General features: G+C 45.1%; 1 pseudogene; it reads right to left on the reverse strand.

Moving 5' to 3' along the window:
• The window catches only part of LOC146870104 (suppressor of tumorigenicity 7 protein homolog), a 777381-nt pseudogene that overhangs the window by 481731 nt on the left and 273828 nt on the right, over positions 1-21822 (reverse strand).

A 21822-nucleotide genomic window follows, 5' to 3' on the forward strand; every position in this document is an offset into this window, starting at 1 on the left:
TGTTCTGGGTGGTTAGAGGGCTGACAAGACTACAGTTGGACACGTGAGTTGGTTTGACGAAGATGTCAGTTGTGAAGGAATAATGGTGAAATGACCGCCCTGAATGGCTATAGGCAGGAAATCAGGGTGAGAGAAGACTAGAAAGGACTGAGAATGTTACAGTAGATGAAAAAGCAGGGGTTAACAGCCAACGAAACAGCGATGGTCCATATCATGAGGTGGTGGAACGAGTGTTCCATATGTCCCTGTGGGACCTAATCAATGTGCAAATTGCAAAAAGGAGGGTGCTGTCAGCTGTGTGTTGAAACAGATGTGTTTTTGCATAACTTCTTTGGAAAGAAATGTTTGTGTTTATTTTTGTGCAGCCTGACAAATTAAGCAGGCCAGAATATTAGTTGTTGAGTTGCAGGTTCATTGTGCATAAAGTGCATGACATAGTGTTGTGCGTCACCGTTCATTTACATATGATATTGAAATTTGTCTATGCTTTCTCTGCTTGGTATACAACAAGTATACCTGATGGCTTGGCATGTGTGTTTTTATTTTATGCACGTTTTTTGTTTTGTTTTTGCGTTGTGTTTACGCTTTTGCTTTTAATACTGTTACAAGCTCCCCTGTGTTGTGAGGGGATGGTCATGACGATGCCCATCGCTACGCAACAGTTGGTTGGACTTGTTCTGGTTACTAAATTTCACAGATATGATATTTCATGCTGTGAATATGACAGACAACACTTCACCAGTGCATGTCTATTTGCTATAATGGTATTGAAAAAAAAAATAAACAATAGAGATATACAGGATTAAAAGTGTGTCACCTGCAGTTAGTCATGTTACTGCTCCTTCCTTTAAGGGACGAGCAGCCTAGATTGATGTTCCCTGATTAGACCCTAAGGATGAACTATAAATCTGTGGCTCTTGCTAAAGGTGACCTAACTTTCCTTATGATATTGCACTTCTACATGTAGTCATAAGAGACACCAAGAGTTTCTTATTTGCTGTCCTGAGTAGCAGGATTGTGATTTTAAGTGGGTATAGTGCCCCCTCCGGACAGGTGACTAGGGAAAGGAAAAATTGTATATCAGACACCAGAGACCTAAGAATTATTAGACTAGGGTGACAGGTATTCTCAGTGATCATGAGGAGATATTGTTTAGCCTGTGTATTGCATGGTGCACTTGCTGCACAATTATTAAAGGGAGGTATCTGCATGCCCCTGATAATTTGTAGCATGCGTTTCCCCTTTTGAGGTGTTCTAGATAAGGAATGTAGGAACACACGGATGTAGTAATTTAAGAGATGTTTATCCCATTAGAAAATCATGAAATGAATATTTGTAAATCCATAAGGGACTGGCCTATCTGTAAAACTGGTGCCACTATGAACCACGTCCAGTTTTACTAATGATACCAGAATGTTTAATTGATTGGTTATTGAATTTGCCTTTTGGATTCCCCTCCTTTATATCTGTCCTACCTCATGAGCACTTTCTTTTTTTCACACTCCCCTTGGAGCAACCTCTTTCTCTATTAGGAGCATTTAATATGGTGATCTGTTCTAAAAGTCTCTTAGTTTTCTCTGGTCTGTATCATACCCTGTTCTCCTCAGGTTTTGAGCTGATCATGCATCTAAATTAACACATTTTCACTCTGACTCCTGCAGTCCCACATTTTGGTGGGTCAGCACTGATTACAGCTCAGGCTACTGCTGCCATATCTTTTTGATGGTGCACTGTTCACACACATGTTGTGACTGATAAAGGAGAGACTGCAACATGGTCAATCTCCTTGTGGCTTAATTATATTGAGATTGGATACAGACTGCCATGTAGCAGATCCTATAGGCTGGCTGTCACTCTTAGGGTCTTGAGATGATCAGTGCTGCCTTCTTTAATAGGCACCTACTCTGAAATTGATTCTGGCCTTAACTTCACCTCAGAGAGCTACTTTGAAGGTACTGGCGAGCTACCAGTGGCTCCCAAGCTACTCGTTGGAGACCCCTGGACTAGAAGTACTGCCTTTGCCTTTGCATCTTATGAGAGTGACAGTGCATTCTAAACCAGAGTTGTCCCATGGCTTCTGGCCACTCCCTTGAATATTGCAGGCCACCTGCCTGCAGTCCTATTGTTAAATACAATTAACTGTTTTTATACTAAACTGAAGGAAACTAACAACTGTGTCACATTCCCTACGTCACTAGATTCTGCGGGAATTAAGTCATAATAACCTGCAGAACACTGATTTAAGCCTAATTCCCATCAGTGACAGCTACAGATGAAAGGTGGACGTCTTGGCCCTACAGTCCCAGTACCCAGAAAGTAGCAAGGCTGGACAGCGATCGCCAGCGCGCCATCAATGGTATCTCCAAAGCATCGTACTTGCTCCATCAGACGGCGTTGGACATCACAAAACCAGAGTTTCAGTGTAAAAGAGCGAAAGAGAAGGATCCCTGTTGTTGATGGCAGGGCTGGTTTGAGGCTTCAGTTTTCTACCTGTCATGTGCTGGTAACCTCTGACAGTGTGCAGTCCCTTGAGCCCCTTGGCCTGAGTTTTGGCCACCCCCCTCTCTTTTCTTTGCTCCAACGGAAGGGCAGTGCACCGGAGGATCTAAGGCATTACATGATGAAAGGAAAATTAAATGAAAGAGCAGCCCAAACATCCTCTGACACTGAATAGCGAGTGTTGGAGCCTGAAAGTGTTGCTGAGCGTGAAAGTCTGTTGCTCTTTCCGATTAATAGTACTTGGGTCTGCACGAGATGATTTGTGCCCATGACCAACGAAGAGCACAATATCTGTAGTGCCTGCCGCAGAGGAAATATATTGGTGCACTGCCTTGAGACATTGAGACTTTCGAGTGAGCTGTGAGTGTTTGCCAGGAGGGCACTCCAACGGATACTGAGAAGCACTATTTTCATGGAAGGCCTGAATGAAGAGGCCCAATGCGGAAGAAAACAACAGAAGCAGATTTGATGGACGATAGAAGCCTACCAGAGAGGCTTAGAACGGACTTTGGCATAGTTATGGTTACACAAGCGGTTCCCGTGCACTAGCATAGAATGGGTGTTAGTAGACTGATTCTTATTGTTTTGCTGGCATTGTTTTTAGAGTAGTATTCTGTTTAGTAAAAGCAGAATGAAGTCTATCCTCTGTTGAAGAGTATCTCCATTTCACCTGAGAGCATTGATAAGGATCGCCACTGTTTCACCTGAGTATACAATAGTCACTGAAATGCATAGGAGCCCTGAAAAGGTTCGCTAAATAATTTTAGGATTTGCTTTTGCCTAGGGTTGTGAAAAAATGATAATCCTGTTTGTAATAGTGGTCATTACTTTCTTCTGCTATCTGAATGTTAATTATGACCCGATGCTTTGTTCTCTTTGTATCCCTGTTGATAGCTTACATATACCTGCTTAAATGAAATGTGTAGAATGGAAAATGCTCACCTAGCAATGAATTAGGATTTGCCTGAGTAATGGCAAAAGGAGGGTCTGAGGAAATTCAATTTTCGATCTTGCTTGTATTTAGCCACCATTTTGTGTTCCACCGCCATTTTGTGTTGCCCTCACTCAGGCAGCACAATAAATGAAGTTTTTCTGCTGATCTCACTGCAACGTGTCAAATAACCTCCTGCCTCTGTCTACGAGACTGATGTCAGGGACTGGCTGAGTCCACTAATCCCCGTCTGGTCCGACTGATCCCTGTTTCAACTATCTGTTGGTCCGCACTGTTCTTTCCTGACTTTATCTTATCTTCTGGCCTTCGCTATTCTCTACTCGTATTCTCTCATTTCACAACTGTCCTCCAAAGCATACAAATGTTGAGTTGTAGACACTACCACTGATTAACTTGTGGGGAGGGGTGACAAAAACAGTTGGAAAAGAGGTTTTATTTGGGTTACTTGATATCTTGTTTTCAAACTTTTCTTATTGGTTATACCTTGTTTTCAAACTCTTCTAATTGGCTAATCATGTATGCATTGGGAGTGTTCTTGGTGAATCTATGTGCTATAAAAGATTGTGCGCCTTGGAGTAAAGTGGCAGTCTCCTAAGAACATACTGAATGTACTTCTGGGACAACTGTACTTAGCTACAGCTAATAAACCTGATCTTCTACGCTCAACAGAGTGTCCTGTGTCTCTGTTCAACAAAGCAGGTGAACTCAGGAGATTAAGGCGTACCCTGCGCCGCCAGGCCTATAAGGCCCTGGTTCTTCAGACCAGTAACAGTCCTTCCCCAATCAATCAATCAATCAATCAAATCAATCACAGGCTTGTAAAGCGCGACTACTCACCCGGAAGGATCTCAAGGTGCGGGAGGGGGAGGGGGCTGCAAGTCTGTCGAGGCACTGTAGTTCAGGCGAACAGCCAGGTCTTGAGGCCATTCCTGAATTGAGGTAGTGATGGTGATTGCCTGAGGTGAAGAGGCAGGGTGTTCCAGGTCTTTGCTGCCAGGTAGGAGAAGGATCTTCCTCCGGCTGTGGTCTGGCAGATATGTGGGACGGTACAAAGGGCCAGTTGGGTGGAGTGGAGGTCTCTGGTGAATACGTGGAATGCGAGGCAGTGGTTGAGGTACGCAGGTCCCGTGTCATGTGGGGATTTGTAGGCCTTTGCAAGGAGCGTGATGGTGATTCTTTTGTTGACTGGGAGCCAGTGGAGGTCTCTTGGGTGGCTGGTGATGTGGTTGCGGTGGGGGATGTTGAGGATGAGTCTGGCAGAGGCGTTCTGGATGTTCTGCAGTTTTGTGATGAGTTTCTGGGTGATGCAGACGTAGAGTGCGTTGCCGTAGTCTATTCTGCTGCCGACAAATGCGCAGGTGACCGTCTTTCTGGACTCAGTGGGCATCCATTTGAAGATCTCCCGGTGCAGGCGTAGCGTGTGGAAACAGGATGATGAGACAGCGTTGATCTGCTGGTTCATGGTGAGCGAGAGGTACAGGATGATGGGGAGGTTCCTTGTGTGGCCTGTGGGTATGGGGAGGTTCCAAGGGCTATAGGCTACCAGGAGTCGTCCCAGGCAGAGGGGGTGGAGCCCATGATGAGGACTTCGGTCTTCTCTGAGTTGAGCTTGAGACAGCTGTTCTTCACCCAGGCGGCAACAGTCTTCGCCCCGTCATGAAAGTTGTTCTTGGCGACTGTTGGTTTGTTGGTGAGGGAGGGAATCAGCTGGGTGTCGTCGGTGTAGGAGGCTATGTTGAGTTTGTGAATCCTGACGATGGCTGCGAGTGGGCTCATGAAGATGTTGAAAAGCGCGGGGCTCAGGGAGGAGCCCTGAGGCACTCTGCAGCTGATATCTGTGGGTTCCGAGAGGAACGGAGATAGTCTGACTCTCTGTGTTCGGCATATGAGGAAGAAGCAGATCCATTCCAGGGCTTTGTCGCGGATGCTGGCATCGTGGAGTCTTGTGCATTGGGTGCGGAGAGAGACTGTAACAAATTTGTCAGAGAGGTCCAGGAGGATAAGGGCTGACGTTTCACCTTGGTTGACGAGGGTGCGGACGTCGTCTGTGGCGGCGAGGATGGCAGTCTCAGTGCTGTGATGCTTCAGAAGACAAAATGGGAGAGGTCCAGGATGTGGTTTGCTTAAATGAACTCAGAAAGTAGGGCGTTGATGGCCTTCTCGATGACCTTGGCTGGGAAGGGGAGAAGGGATATGGGTCTGAAGTTTTTGAGGTCCGTCGTGTTGCAGAGGGATTCTCCAGCAATGGGTTGATCTCAACATGTTTCCAGTCTTCCGCGAAGGTGGTGGAGTTGATGGAGCAGTTGATGGTGCGGCAGAGCTCAGGGGTGATGGTGATGCCAGCTCTGTTGAAGATGTGATGCTGGCAGGGGTCCGAGGGTGCTCTGGAGTAGATGCTCTTCATGATCTTGAGGGTGTCATCCTCTGTGAGGGGGTCCAGCTGAGTAGGGTCTGTTGGGGTCTGGCGTCGTAGCGTGTGGTGGTTGTGGGTGGGGTGGGAGGGGAGGGCCTTGGGTATCGAGGCTGTCAAAGCTGTAGCATATCTCCCTGATCTTGCAGTGTAAGTAGGTGCTGACGTTGTTGCAGGGGTGTCTGCTGTCTCTGTGCTGGGTCTGGTGAATAGTTATGCTCATGCTCACAATTTGTTTTTTTTCTCATTTAAGAGTTTCATAATAAACAAAGTTGCCATTAATACAACTATGCAGTCACAGGTCAGTGGTGAACAAACAAGAGACTGGATTAAGAGGGAGTATCAAGGTGTTTGGCAAGGATATCACAATGTAAGGTAACAAACGTTTCCAGAAGTGTGGCAGAAATGAAGGCTAACAGAACTAAAAATGGATTTCAGACAGCAAAGTCAATGTATTTAAAGTATAATTGCTCAATTAGGTTGACATGATGAGAGCTGAAAAGATGACATTGAGTTCTATGTAGTACGAACATGAGCAGGATTTGGACAAATTGCCCACCAACGTATTTTAGGCTATTTAAAATACTCTTAAAACCAACCACTGAACACAACTAACAGTATGCATTTTAAAGACTAGTGATCCAGCTCAGGGAACGGGTCTAACACAGTTTTCATGGAACCTTGGCAACATGGTCTGGGATTATTTCCAGTAAATATTGGCATGGGGCAAAAATCCTAAGAGCGAGCCTAGGAGCAAGTTAAATGGCGGTTAAATGGCAATATGATTAAATCCGTGTGGCTATAGTATTTGTGATACATAGCCTCATTAACCCATGGGCTCCGTCCGACTATGTCCTGATGGAGTTCAACTATGCAGCATGGAGCCATTTATCCAGAACACACACACCACATGTCCAACCACAATGGGTTGTAAATTGACTACAGAAGAGAAAAAGACCAGCATGCGGGGCTTGTAGACAACAAAAGCCACCAGCAAGACTCTACACAATTTACAAAATGATCCATTGCAGCTGCAAGGTCAGTTACGAACCCAGGTTGAAGAAACGGCACTTTAAGGACATTTTTGGATAGGGAGTGGTATTGCCATACAGTAGCCACTGTTGAAGTAAAAGTGTGTGAAGCACAGCCACTGGAAGTGTACCCAGAGCTCCTGTGACTGAAGTACAGCTACTGGAAGTGAACGGCCACCCGGCAAGCCTGAGTAACTGAAGTCGTATGAAATATGTGAACCATTCAGCTCAGTGTGATCTTCGTTTTTGGGGCCCAAGACGGCGACTGGTTTGAGGTACCACGCTATTTCTGAGCTTTTCCACTGTGAACCGCAATCAAAAGAGACCATTCAGTGGCCCGAAGGCAGGCACAAGCATTATTTAACTACTGGATTGTATTGGATATATGTAACAGGATGGAAAGGGGTCCGATAATTACTGAACACAACAGGTAAAGGTTTAGAGACAGCACTTGCTCTGATTTTTTAAATTACAGATAACGTCAGGCCACCTCAAGGAGTTATATAGTTAGTCGGTCATGCTGCTCCACCTCTTTCATTTTAATCCATACGAACACCTGGTAGAAGGATACCTGGCCCCTCTCAGAGTTGCCATGTAATAATCATCAGGGAGCTTCAATTGTTCTTACTCTATGTGCTCAGGAACCAGGCAGTTAAGCTCAGCGACTCAATGCTGGGATGGAAGATTATGCCTGACATCCTGGAAAGAAGACCAGACCTAATGGGCAGTCTCTTGAACAGCAGAACGACGTTCTAATAAGATTCAGACACAACCACTAAAAAGGTCAATCTGAGTAATGAGAATGCCACTTGATTTGCGGACTCTGAACTTTGTTGCTCACCCTGCGCAGAGGTGCATTTAAAAGGGACTCAAGTTCTGGATCCAGGATGCAGAAGTGGGGCACTTTGTTTTTTTCCAGTTACAATCAAGTCTATTTCCAGATGCCCCCACCATGCAAAGATGTTTGCCAGCACTTCCTTATTTCAAACCCGTTAGTAGTGTTCTAACAAATGACTGCTTTATGTTTTGCAGAAGATGAAGCGCCACCAGCCACTCACCTGCACCTAATCTCAAATTGTCTCCGCTTCTTAGGAAAGCACTCCAATCCTTGTCCATCCTTGTTTGCTCACATAGTATATGATGGGAATGTTGTCTGTCCGAAGTAAGAGAGGGCTCCCTTAACAAACATGTCAGAGCCATCTGAACTACACTGAACTCTAACACATAGCTCCTAGGGTACCACAGAGGAAAGTGCTTTGGGGGCAAGAGAATACAAATGCTGTTAATTAATAACTAAAAAAAAAGAAGAGGGGGCTCCAAAAGAAGGGGGCAGAATGGGGTGCAGTGACTGGTAAACGAGAAGGAGAGAAAATAATTAGCCATGCACTGCAAGGTCCTAAAGTCAGAAGTGGAAGAAAACAACTCACCCAAACAAAACAAATAAACAACACGTTGAGATTGGAATGCTGTTGGGTTGTAAAAAACAGAAACATAGAGGAAAACTATTGAATCAAGAAAGTAAAATAGACAAGATAGCCATCAAACCATGGTGGACCAAAGCTCCCTCTGTATATTGTATCGTGGACATTCGGTCTTTGCCAAGAAACAGTTAAAGCTGTTCCTAATGAGACACATAAAAAGAAAGATGATTATACCTGGGATAGATGTCTTTCTGTGGTTCCTAGCAGGAGCGGTTAGTTTGAGCTGGTGAGAGTTTGCAAATCTAGAGGCTGCGCATGTGAGCCTTAAAAGAAGATAACTGTGCTCCTAAACCTAAAAGAAAAGGAACAGCTCCACCTAGATATAGTGCATGTTGTCAGATATACTACAGAGCTGGGATTGGTTATATGCTTTTCCCTTGGAGGCTAGAGGCAGCAGCGATGTCTAGGAAGTATGTGTGTTCTGCAATGTGAACGTTGTGTCCTCTTGTACACTTTGTTTGGTACACTGTTTGGTTTATTAGTCGGCTTCCCGCCTCTTTTCTTCTTCCATGCACAGTTGTCTCACCAGGACTGATAACCCAGTAAGGTACTAAAAATGAATGTGTTGAATTAATCCCAACAGAAAAAATATTTGAATTGTTTCACTCTATTACTGAGTTTGGCCTTTCTGGCTGCAGCTTATGGTAAATTTGTGTACTTGCATCCTACTGTTACTGTATTCCCACTTATTAAAAACAATTTGAAATTAAAAACTGCCGCTAGGAATTTCTGGATGAAATTTGAAAACCCACTTGCTTAGGCACTTCCTGATAACTTTGCCACCAACAATCAATCAGCACCACAAATGGTAGAATGAAGGTCTTTATTTTGTACTGCTTTCTCTAAGGTTAGGTGCAAATGGTTGGGGGGGCTGGAAGGGTTATTAATGTTGTAATCTGTGAGTCTGGATGAGTGTAGAGATGATGTTTGCTATTTTAAAATTAAAACACCACATATAAAACTGTCTTTGACAGTACACGGAGACGCAGATGGCAGCTATTTGCAGTTATTATACAAGCGCAACTGAAGTGAAAACCTATTGGCCTTGTGAAACATGATACAGTTTTTGTCCATGAATGTCCTCAAACATTTAGCGATAGCATTATTATTGATTAAGAGTTGATAATGGACTACCCTGGTCGGCATGGCGGCCCTCTTTAATGCGATAGCACTGCCCCACTTCTTTTACATACAACAACCCTTATCCGATTCCACCCTTGTACTTCAGGGATATCGAATCCAAGGAGCGTACATTGCGTTGGGACGGAGCTCCTCTGCGGATAGCCCTCCAGAAGCTGACTAGAAGTTGGTATGATGGTGGCATTTCCCCCCAGATATCCAAAAATATTAATGGGCCGCACCATCAACAGCGATTAATCACTGGATACACCTCCCCAAGTCTGAATCAGCATATCGTATGGACAGCTATTTAATGCACCTGGGAGGCTATCTTAGAGCTCTATATGGTAGAACGCGCCATAAGACGTGTATAGGCCCTAATGCAGCTACATTGCATACCTGGTATACAACCCTGCGAGCCCTCAGACGGAGAGATAAAATAGGGCAGGCCGCGCCTCTGTCGGACTCGGCTAGTCTAGGTACCCTGGGGACACAGCCTGGCTTCGACAAGAGGGACTTTATCGGTTGGCAAGGATGGGGGATTTCTGGGTGCAGGGGAAGCTGCGTTCCCTTCACAGACCTACAGCCAATATAAGCTAGCAACCACTGAAACCTACCGTTCTATACAGATACGACATGCCCTGCAGAAGGCCATTCCAGCAGGTGAGACACTCTAAGGCCTCACCACTAGAGGACAGATTACTCAACACCTTCATGCCCCGTAAAGCTATTTCACTCACTTATCAAAAATTAATTAATAACTCACCAGATACCCTGATACATCTAAGGGCGCAATGGGTGAAAGATCTTGAAAGTCGTGGAGATGACCAATGGCGGAGGCCTTTTCATCTCTCAAGGAAGCGCCCATTAAATCCAGGTTCCGTTTGATACAGCAAAATATTTTACATAGATCCTATTACTCCTGCAAAACGCTAGTAAAAATGGGCAAGGCAATGATCCACACTGTCGTACAAACTGTGGCCAGGTACGCACCTGTTTTTCATATCTTATAGGAGTGCCCCGTGGTGCAATCCTACTGGGCAAATGCAGTCACATGTATGAACAATGTTAGTGGGGGTAATATGGAGCCAACAGCCAAGTGGTGTCTTCTCAATATCTGATTTAAATCGAATGGAACGAATCTGGTTTACATTGGAGCTGATATTAGTAAAGCGTAACATCACCCGTTCCTGGGGAGTGAAGCAACTACTACAATTACATGACGGGAAAAGCGATATAGACTGGTGTATGATCGATGAGAAAGTAGTTTATGATAGGAGGTGCTGTCCTAACTAGTGGGCGAAAATATGGGAAAGAGGGAACAAATATCGAGGCAACCCTTGTACAGCTATTTGTTGAAACATGTGAACGTTGATTGAGCAGGAGAGGAAGCAGAAGGGGTAATGCTATGAAGACCTATTGTCCTTGCTAGACTGAACCATGGAATAGCAGTGTTTTGTTTATCGTTTTTTCTGTTTGCTTTATTGATTTGCTATCTATAACAATAATCACATTTGTTAAAAACAAAAAACAAAAAAGAGTAGATATTTGACACATATGAAAGAGGTGGTTAGGTGAGGTACCTCAAAAGAAATGTAGTTTTAGGACTAAACTGTTGCTAACCACAACCACAAATACAATAGAACCGGAGTACGGGTGAAAAGGCACGCTGCCTCTTCCATTTTAAGTTTGAAAACGTACTCATTATACACCTCTAGTGCTTGATGTGCTGCTTTGTTTCGGGCTTGAGGGTTTCTCTCTCGCCATGCTTTCTGCATAACTGTTGGAGAAAAAGATGTTACAATGGCAGTCGAGGTGGAAAGAAAGAGGAGAACGATTAGCCGGTTGTTGAAGAAAAATAGAGGTAAAGATGTAAATTGTGAATAATGTACATATAGGAGATAAACATACAAAAATGTGAAAAAGAACAAGCAACATAGTAGATATAAGGTAACAAAATTGCACAGTACAATGGGAGACCAGGACTGTAAACAATAGTCAGTTTGCGTGGCTTCAGGTCTATTGTTGAAGGTAATTATTCAGGAGCAACCATTTGACTTCTTTTTGTAATGAGGGGGTCGAAGGGTTAGATCTGAATTCAAGGGGAAGAGTGTTCCATGTTCTCGGGGCAAAACTGGAGAAGGAGTGGTTATAAGTTCTCCGCGTTTTAAATTTTTGTGATTTTAGCAGTAGAGAGTTAGAACTTCTTAGGGACCAATTCATACCTGATAATTTGAGTTCTATTTCTAGGTAAACGGGAGTGTTATAATAAAGCGCTTTGTGTGTCAAGCAGGCTATCTTGAACTGAATCCTTGCTTCGAGAGAGAGCCTATTGAGTTGTATTAGATCTGGTGTGATGTGATCACGTTTTCTTGATCCCGGGGTGAGAAAAGATGGTCGAAGTATTGAAGGATGTCCCAATATGTTTAGGGCTCAAAGGTATATTGGAGTAGAGTAAAACTGTAACCCTTGTTATAGAAAATCATGGAGAGGCCTCTAAATAGTATCAAAGTCATCATTTGTGTTTGTAAGTGTGTTATTGGGGTGCTTTATTGCTAGGATACGCCACAGTCTCAATACCAATGTGCTATTAAGAGGGTGGGTCCTTACTTTTCCAATTTTCAGCTACAGTGGTTTTAGCCACATCCAGGAAGATCCACATAAATATCCTATCCACAATGGTCTTATATTTCAAATTTCAAATGCACAACGCAAGTAGTGTATTATCTATATGCATTGAAAGTAGGCATCCTAAGATTGTTTTCCATCGCTGCCAAAATTTTGGTCCAACATGGCTGAATAAAGGGGCAGTCCCACCATATATGTATGTCGTTCCCCCTAAGTCTGCATTCCTTCCAGCAGAAACCCGATATTTGGGGGTAGTACTTCGCTAATTTAATCAGGTAAAGATATCAATCATTTGCTATTTTATAGTGGGCCTGTCTCCTTAAATGCTATGTGTATTTTTGGCTATGTCCCTCCACTAGACTGTCCATTATTTGACATCTATTGACTTCCCAAGAACCGCCGACCAAAGGGTCCAGAAGGGCTGCGGGTATGAATTAGAAGCCAATAACAAAAGGGAATAGTGTCATAATACCACCTTTTGAAGCCACTGCATTTTTTAAAAAATTTTTTATTCCAAGAATTTGTAATGAGATATCTTAAATAAACAAAGGTAAGATCAAACAAAGGCAACATCAAGATGCTGGAGTAGGCAGTTACATGGGGAGTAAGTAAGTACGAAACATACTTTGGTAATTATATAAGGGTTCTATAAAAACATAAGATAAGCACAAGCCCGGACTCAGCCTCATAGCACAATATAAAAGAGAGGGAAAAGAAATTAAAGAAAATAAATAACTTAAAGACAGCCAAAGAGGTGAAAGAAGATAGAGGGACCCTCTTGTCGCTCTCTAACAGGCTGCTATTATATCAGCCAACTAACAGAGAAAGTGCATCGAGAAGTATAACACAGTACATTGTAGTAACACCCATGGAGAACCTACAATACTGTATAATTAATACATATTCATGCAGATGTAAAAACTGGGATGTCTATTGTAGCGGGTGACCTCCTGTCTCATGGGGGTTTTGTCAGGGCGAAGTAGCTGTCCAGGGATTCCCAGACGTTGTTAATTTGTGGTCTCCAAGAAGAGTTCTGGAGAGAGATATTGTCTGCTCCTCTTAAAAAAGTAATCCAATTCAGCCAACCACGAAAGGAGGTAGTAGTCGTGTTCTTCCAGTTGGACAAAATCAGTTTGCAAGCCGCGGTCAGTAATATGTTTATCAGAAGTCTATTGTTCTGTGAGTTGATCTGGGGGTCTAGGAAACCATGAATTAGGGAGAGAAATTATTTTTTAATAAGTATCCCATCCCGAGAGTGAATAAAGTCAAAAACACTATCCCAGAAAGGTGAGACCGCCCTGCAGAGAAAGAGTAAATGGCAAAGGTAGTCGGTGTAAGGCAGTGTGACAATTCCAACAGGTTGGATCATCTCTAAGAGCCATTTTATGAAGCTGCGCTGGAGTCCAAAATGTCCTATGGAGCAGCCAGTACTTTGCTTGAGCAAGGGAAGGAGAGATCTCATGGGATAGCACAGACTTCCAGATTAACTTCCATTTGTCTGGGGGAATGGACCCATGGCTATCCCAGTTATTTAAAAGTGCTCCCATGGTAGATGTGTTTTTTTGTTTTAATAAGTGATAAAAGTTTGGAGGACTAGTGACCTGACCTATTGAGGCAAAACATTGTCGTAATAATGGAAAGGTCTTTGTCCGGGTAACTGAACTTAGACAAACTTACTTTGAGCTTACGAAAGGCATAAAAATCTATGTCTAGCCGATTGTATTGTTGCTGAAGTACTCTGAAGGGAATTGGTGAATCTGGGGTGCCCAGTTGCTTTACGAAGTGGAAGCCTTTTGACGCTTATGATGCCAAGAAGATAGTTTTCCCATGGATTTTGACCTTTGAATTGTGCTAGATCGATATCATGCTTGAGTGATTAAGAGGAGTATCTAAGATTTTATCGATTCTTCACAGCGCTCTTTTAGTATTGTTCAAAATGATTTTACCAGAGGAAATGGGTATTCTGTTACCTGATAAAAATGCGATAGGTTTAAGTACACCTAAGATTTATTTTTCAATTATTAGCCAGGAGGGAGTGTAGTCGGGTGGATAGGAAAACCACAAGGAGCCTTGTCTAGCCAGGAAGGCGGATTGATATTTTTTTAAGTCAGCCAGGTTCACTCCCCTAAGGTGAGCGGGTAAGTGTAGTTTTTTTAGAGAGATCCTAGCAGATGCTCTTTTTGCCAAATGAATTTAGAGAATAGTTTATTTTTGGTGAAACTCCTCCGATAGTACAAGGGGTAGCATACTGATAAGATAATGAACTATGGAAGTGACCATCATTTTGATGGTCTCAATGCGGCCCCACCATGTGAAAAATTTAGGGTCCCAGCCCTCAAGCAGCGTGTCGACCTTTTTCAGAGTTACTTTTTCATTATGTCTGTGCGATTCTAATAAATCCGAGTTGAATTCTTGTCAAGGTACTTAATGAAGAGAGGTTGCCAGGAAACCCTGGCGATTTAAAAAGGTCCCTGGAACAAAGATTGTTTAATCCCATGATTTCAGATTTGTCTTTACTGAGTTTGCAGCCAGACACTTTAGCGTAATTTTCGATTGTCTCTAGTAGAGAGGGAATTGAGCGAGCCGCGTCTTCCGACATAAACAAAATACAGTCGGCATATGCGGCCACCTTTCTTGTCCTTTGGTTGAAAGTAATTCCCGAGATGGAGGGGTTTGAGTGGATCCTGTGTAGGAGTCGCTCCAATGTCAGGATGAAGAGGGATGGAGATAGGGGACAGCCCTGTCGGGTGCCACTCTCCAAATTGAAGGATGATGAAAAGAGGCCGTCTGAAAGTACTCTAGCAGAGGGGGCGCTATATAGGGCCATGATAATATTTGTGAAGGTCTCACCGAGGTTGTACTTCAGCAGGGTCGCTCGGCGGAAGGACCAAGAGACCCTGTCAAATGCTTTCTCAGCATCGAGGGTGACTGCTACAGTATCGGAATTGGAAAGCTTAGCTTTCTCAGTGATGTGACATAGGAGACGTGTGTTATCGCTGGACAGTCTATTCTTCATGAATCACACCTGGGGCTGGTCAATTAAGGACGCCAACAATGGTTCTAGTCTTTTACAAATGATTTTGGCATCGATTTTTGTGTCTAAATTAATTAGAGAGATTGGCCTATAGTTTTTTTTTTACCAGCAAGGGGTCTTTACCCTCTTTTGGAATAACCACTATGGTGACTTCGCTGGTTGAATCCGAGATGGAACCTGAGTATAAAAGTGCTGGAATAAGTTCAATAGAGTAGGATTAAGTACTGAGGCAAAGGTTTTAAAAATTTGGCCGTAAGGCTGTCGGGGTGGAGCCTTGTTAGGTTTGAGGGAGTCAACTGCTTTGGACACCTCTTCAAGTGTTATTAGTTTGCCAAGCCATATTTTGTCCTGGTCCGAGATAGACGGGAGTATGGTCTCCTACAGATACTCCTACGCTGGGGGCAGTCTTCCTTGTATAGAGAAACGCAGAATTCCCTAAGGATCTCTACGATTTTATTGGGATTCGAATGGGGGACATTGAGATTATCTTTGAACGAGATAATACCCCTACGGTTTTGTTTATGTTTTAAGTATGAGGCCTGAATTTTTCCTGCCTTATTGGCTTCACAAAGTTTTAGGGACTTGTATTTATTAAACCAGATCCCTGCCCTGTCACTCAGAGTTCTGTTGTATTCATATTTTTATACTGGAGAGGGTTTGGGTGTCTGGATGGGAGGTGTATGTTGATTCCAGTTCTTTAATCTCTCTCTCTAAGAAATTAAGAGCCCTGCTCTGGGCTTTGTTTAATTTATAATGAATTTAAATTAAGGCACCCCTAACAGTGGCTTAGAGGGCATCCCAATGGGTAGTCGGGAAAGTATCAGAAACCATATTTTCTTTCAGGTAGTTCTGAATCGTAGATTCAATTGTGGCCCTGGATGAGGCATCTTTGACTGACTCCTCTTTGAATCTCCAGGACTTTTCAGTGGGTCTCGTTTTGGTGCCAGTGAGCGACAGGGTAATCGCCGAGGGATCTGAGATCAGCCTGGGTAAGATGTCTGACTGGTCTATTAAGTGTGTATGGGACTTGGAAATGAGAAGATAATCAATCCTAGAGTAAGAGTTATGGGGATTGGAGTAGAAAGTATAGTCCCTAATATCTGGGTGCTGCAGTCTCGAAGGATCAAGAAGGCTGAATCTGGTGCAGAGTTTGAGAAGAGGTTTATGTGATCGAGTGGAGTGTTGCTTTGGAATGACGGTCTATGGTTAGGTCCAAGGTGAGATTAAGGTACCCACCAAAATGTTAAGATTGTCAGTGGGCAAAGATGGACTTTGGCTCATTGTGCAATTATTCAGTTTTTTGTTTACCTGTTTCATACAAATGGAAATAAATATGATTGTAAAAAAAAAAGATTGTCAGTGGGGATCTGATTCAACGGAGTGGCAAAGGAGTCCCAAAAATCTGAATTCTCACCATTTGGGCCGTACACATTGAGGACATGGAGGCAATTGTTATTTTTGGACAGTTTTGTAAGGATCCATCTACCGTTGTAATTTATGGTACGAGAAACAACAGTGAGGCTGGAGCATTTAGAGATTAACGTGAGTCCTCCACCTTTTTTATTGTTGGCGAGGGAGCAGAGGATGTCAGAGAGCCAGTTACTCCAAAAGAAGATGACCTCTCACCTTTGTTTCTCACCTTTGTTTCTTGTAGAAGAATCACTTCTGCCTTGAGTTTGAAGAGGTAATTCTCACTTTTTTTCCCATTTAAGCGGATGATTGAGACCCTTGACATTTGACACAATTTTCAGATTCATATCAACGGGATATTTACTCATGTTGAAGGAGACAGAACATACAGAAGTGATGCTAGAGTAGATTGTTGAGCATGTGGGTGAACACTGGACGCATAATGCTAAGCTCAGCATAACAAGATTCATGTGGGGTCCAAGAGCACACATCTGATAGTGGGCGAGGAGAGTTCAAGACTAGTACTAGACTCTGTGATCGCAGTGCAGGACAGTATCGCATGACAAAACAGGACAGCAGGTCAACCTTGGAAGTCTGTAAAGCTATGGTACTGTTTGGCTGTTAGGTCAAGAGTAATTCAAATGAGAGCACAAGGGGCCGAGAAGAAAAAGTAGCTGAAAGAAGAGCAAATAAAATAAAAACGATCATTACTAACAGAAAAGTACACAAATCTAAACCCAAGCCCAATGCCCCTCAACCCTTCCCAATGACTTTCCCCCACCCACCCCACCCCAAACATTGACAGTGAGGGTGACGACAGCAGAGTGGAGCTGCAATGCGGTTTACAGCCATGCTTTCAAACAGTGTGGTGTTAATTGGAACCAATTTGGAGTTTGAGATAAAAGATCAGAACATTATTACCAGTGTTCTTACTTGATCTTCTGTAACAGGATAGCCTGATTTCCAGCATAACCCCTTGAGACAAAGAGGGACCCCGTGACCCATCAAGCCAAGGGTGAAGTGGACATGAACCCTTCTAAAACAAAGTAATCACTATGGGGATAGTGACTAGGGTTTAAAAAGACGACCTATAAACAACTTCAGGCGGCTAGATGTTGGCGTACTGGAAGGTATGTAGCTGGCAAGTGTCAAGCATAGAGAGTATGTATGGACCTGACCAAGCTAATGTTATAGTGCTGTATAGCTGATGATCGAGAAGCTAGGTGGCCTTGTTTGGCTGACTTAGTGGTATGCAAGTTGATAGTAGAAAACAACTGAACAATACTGAGGACGGGCAGTGATGGCTTGAGGACCCAACGGGATAAAAGTGGCCTGGCCAAATGTAGACAGCATAGTGTAGTTAGTGTAATTAATGTATTCAGCGTTGTGTACACAAATTAACCATGTGTATAACAACCAGATAAAGAGAACAGAGCGGGACACGATAACATCCAAACTTGCCCCACAGCAGATGTATGAACCTGCTTTTCTTTAAATGTTCCTGAGAAAATTGAAGAGGTCAGCAAAGGCCTTTTGAGTCGAGGCTTGGGACGGTTAGAGGAGCCGGATGAGAGTCCTCTGAGGTTCCATTCCCTTTCGTTTAAGAAATCCTGCAGGGTCTATGGTCAGAGAAAATGTGTTGCCTACCATCTACTTGAGTTCTGAACTGGGCAGGCACAATGAACGAGAATTGAATGTTAGCCTTTTTCAGTCTCAAACGAAGTGCAAGGAAGCCCTTTCTAGTCTTGATTGTAAGTTTGGAGTAATATGAGAATTTTTTGATCATTCCAGATGATGGGATTATTCTTACGAATGTAGCTGAGGATTAGTTCCGTGTCATGGTATCGCAGCGGGCGACAGACGATCTGGCGGCTGTGGCTTTTGTGAGGGGATTTGAATGCTGCAACTCGATGAGCTCTTTCCAGTTCAAACTCTTCTTTGAACACGATGCCGGCATCTGTGGGATCCATTTCTCCAGAAAGCAGATGAAAGAATCCGCTGAGTCCTCCAAGCCTTCCGGAAGGCCAAAGATGCACAGATTCCCTCTGCGATTCCTGTCTTCCAATTCTGAAACCCCTCTCTGAAGATGCTTGGAAGTTTCAAGGAGTTTATTTATGTCTCTGGAAGAGCTAGAGGCATTGTCTTTAAAGGAGGTGATATGTGAATCTGCCTCTGTTGCTCTGTTCTTAATGGCATTTATATCTGTTCTGATAGTGGAAAGCTCCTGCTGCATCACATCTGTATTAACTTTAGTGTATTTTGCGAGCTCTTGGACTTCTGCCAGTTTTTTTTTTAGAATCATGTCCATGGTGAAGTTGATTCTGGATTGGGCGAATCAGGTAGGGGAGGTTCGGCTTTGGTACTATTGTTGCTCACTTTGGGCTCTTTGTCTGCCGTATTTTTAACAGTCGCTTGGTAGCTGCGGTGGTGCGAGGCAGAAGCCAATTTATGCCCTTTTGCACTTGGTCCTAGTCTTCTTCTCTTCTAGTATTCTTATGGTGTACTTATGGTGTATGGCAGGGCTGCTGAAGATCGGAGCGCTAATGTTGCCGGTTACTACAGACTTGTGGATGAGTTGAAGGTAAGTTGATGGCGGTGGCTGACAGTGCTGGTGAGTCCCCTCACTATTTCCAGGACGCAGGAAGTGAAGCCTTATGGGTGCCAGTCTTGATCCTGGGGGTAAAAGTTTCTGTGACCTGTATCCTTTTGTTTAGAGATCTGTGCCCTATGAACAATGACCTTAGAGCAGAAAAAAAAGAAAGCTCAGGAAGATCGCACCTCTGGGCATAGAGCCATGTAGGCTTCAGTCGGTCTTTTGATGAGCCACAGAGCTACCCCAAACCATGGGATCAGATAAACCAGCAAGCCATTGGAGTGCCCGATGTCGATACCACACACTGTGGATTGCGCCGCTATCTGCACTCAGACAGACCTCGCTGTGACCATTGCTAGAATCAGCATTTGAATCTGCACCATTTCGAGGTCAGGCAGAGGAGATTGCAGGCGATGCAGTGCGTGTAGTTTATGGCAGGGACCTGCGTCTTGAGTAAGCGCTGCAGATTGTTAGTTCAAGCAGAGAGACGGCGGCCATTTTGATGTGTGGGCCGCTATCGCCGGAGCTCCGTCAGAGGGAGAAAATGCCACTAAGTGCCTGCACAGCGATGGATCCACGCTCGGGTCAGCCCTGCAGAGGCACATAACCTAGGGACTGGTAGGCACGTGTTTGGATCCAATCATTCTGCTAAAAACAGCACACTGTATTGGCAGCGGAGCTTCACAAGCAGGCAGCCATGCCCCACGCTGTCCAAGCCACACCCCCTATAGTCTCTCAATCAATCAATCAGGAAATTTGTAGAGCGCACTACTCACCCGCGAGGGTCTCTAGGCGCTAGGGGGGGGTGCTGCTACTGCTCGAATAGCCAGGTCTTGAGTAGCCTCCTGAAGGTTAGTAGGTCTTGGGTCTGCCGTAGGAGGTTGGAGAGAGTGTTCCAGGCCTTGGCAGCGAGGTAGGAGAACGATCTGCCGCCGGAGGTCGCTCTTTGGGTGCGGGGGACGGTAGCGAGGGTGCGGTCGGTGGAGCGGAGCTGGCGGTTCGGGGTGTAGAAGGTGAGTTTACTGTTGAGGTATGCTGGTCCGGTGTCATGGAGTGCCTTGTGTGTGTGGGTGAGGAGCTTGTAGGTGATCCTCCTGTTGACTGGCAGCCAGTGCAGGTCTCTCAGGTGGGGTGTGATGTGGCTGTGTCGAGCGATGTCGAGGATCAGGCGGGCAGAGGCGTTCTGTATGACTTGCAGTCGTTTCAGCAGTTTGGCCAGGGCTCCCGCATAGAGGGCGTTTCCGTAGTCCAGCCTGCTGCTGATGAGGGCCTGGGTTACCATTCTTCTTGTGTCAGTGGGGATTCAGCTATAGATCTTGCGGAGCATGCAGAGGGTGTTGAAGCAGGAGCATGATATGGCGTTGACTTGCTTGGTCATGGAGAGCGTAGAGCCGAGGATGAACCCCAGGTTGCGTGCGTGGTCGGTGGGTGTCGGTGCTGCTCCCAGGGTGGTCGGCCACCAGGAGTCGTCCCAGGCTGAGGGGGTGGAGCCGAGGATGAGGACCGTCGTCTTGTCAGAGTTCAGCTTCAGACGGCTGTTCTTCATCCATTCAGCGATGGCTTTCATTCCTTCGTGGAGGTTGGTTTTGATGGTGAGGGGGTCCTTGGTGAGTGAGAGGATCAGCTGTGTGTCATCGGCATAGTAGATGATGTTGAGGTCCTGCAGTCTGGCGACATGGGCGAGCGGTGCCATGTAGACATTGAACAATGTCGGGCTGAGAGATGATCCTTGGGGTACGCCGCAGATGATCTTGGAGGCTTCGGAACGGAAGGGGAGAGGCGGACGCTCTGGATTCTGCCGGAGAGGAAGGAGGTGGTCCATTCCAGAGCCTTGTCTTGGAACCCTGCGTTGTAGAGGCATGTGCGTAGGGTGACATAGCAGACCGTGTCGAAGGTGGCTGATAGGTCCAGGAGGATGAGGGCCGCGGTTTCGCCGTTGTCCAGCAGGGCCCTGATGTCATCGGTGACGGCGATGAGGGCAGTTTCGGTGCTATGGTTGCTGCGGAACCCGGATTGGGATGGGTCCGGGATGTTGTTCTCCTCGAGGTAGCGGGTCATCTGTTTGTGGGCGGTTTTCTCGATGACCTTCGCCGGGAACGGGAGCAGGGAGATGGGCATGAAGGTCTTGAGGTCCCTCGGGTCTGCCCTGGGTTTCTTGAGCAAGGCGTTGATTTCAGCGTGTTTCCAGCTCTCGGGGAAGGTCGCGGTCTCAAAGGAGATGTTGATGGCCTTGCGGAGATGGGGTGCGATGGTGGCGCTGGCTTTGTTGAAGATGTGGTGTGGGCACGGGTCTGACGGGGAGCCAGAGTGGATGGTGTTCATGATTTTGATGGTGTCGTCGTCGTTGATGTTAGTCCAGGTGAGCAGGAGGTCACTGTGGGTGGTGGCCGCAGGGTCTGAGGTGTCGTCTGTTGGGGTGGTCTGGTTTTCAAAGCTGTTGTGGATGTCTGTGATCTTGTGATGGAAGAAGGTGACAAGGGAGTTGCACAGGTCTTGCGATGGTGGGATGTCGTTGGTGTTGGAGCTGGGGTTGGAGAGTTCCTTCACGATGTTCTTTACTGTTATGTGCATTGTTGTCGAGGCGGTCCTAGTAAGAGGTCCTTTTGGCTGATCTGATGAGGTGATGGTGTTGGCGCATGGTGTTCTTGTGGGCTTCGTGGTTCTC

This window comes from Triturus cristatus, chromosome 1_1 (assembly GCF_964204655.1).
Source record: "Triturus cristatus chromosome 1_1, aTriCri1.1, whole genome shotgun sequence".
Taxonomy (NCBI): domain Eukaryota; kingdom Metazoa; phylum Chordata; class Amphibia; order Caudata; family Salamandridae; genus Triturus; species Triturus cristatus.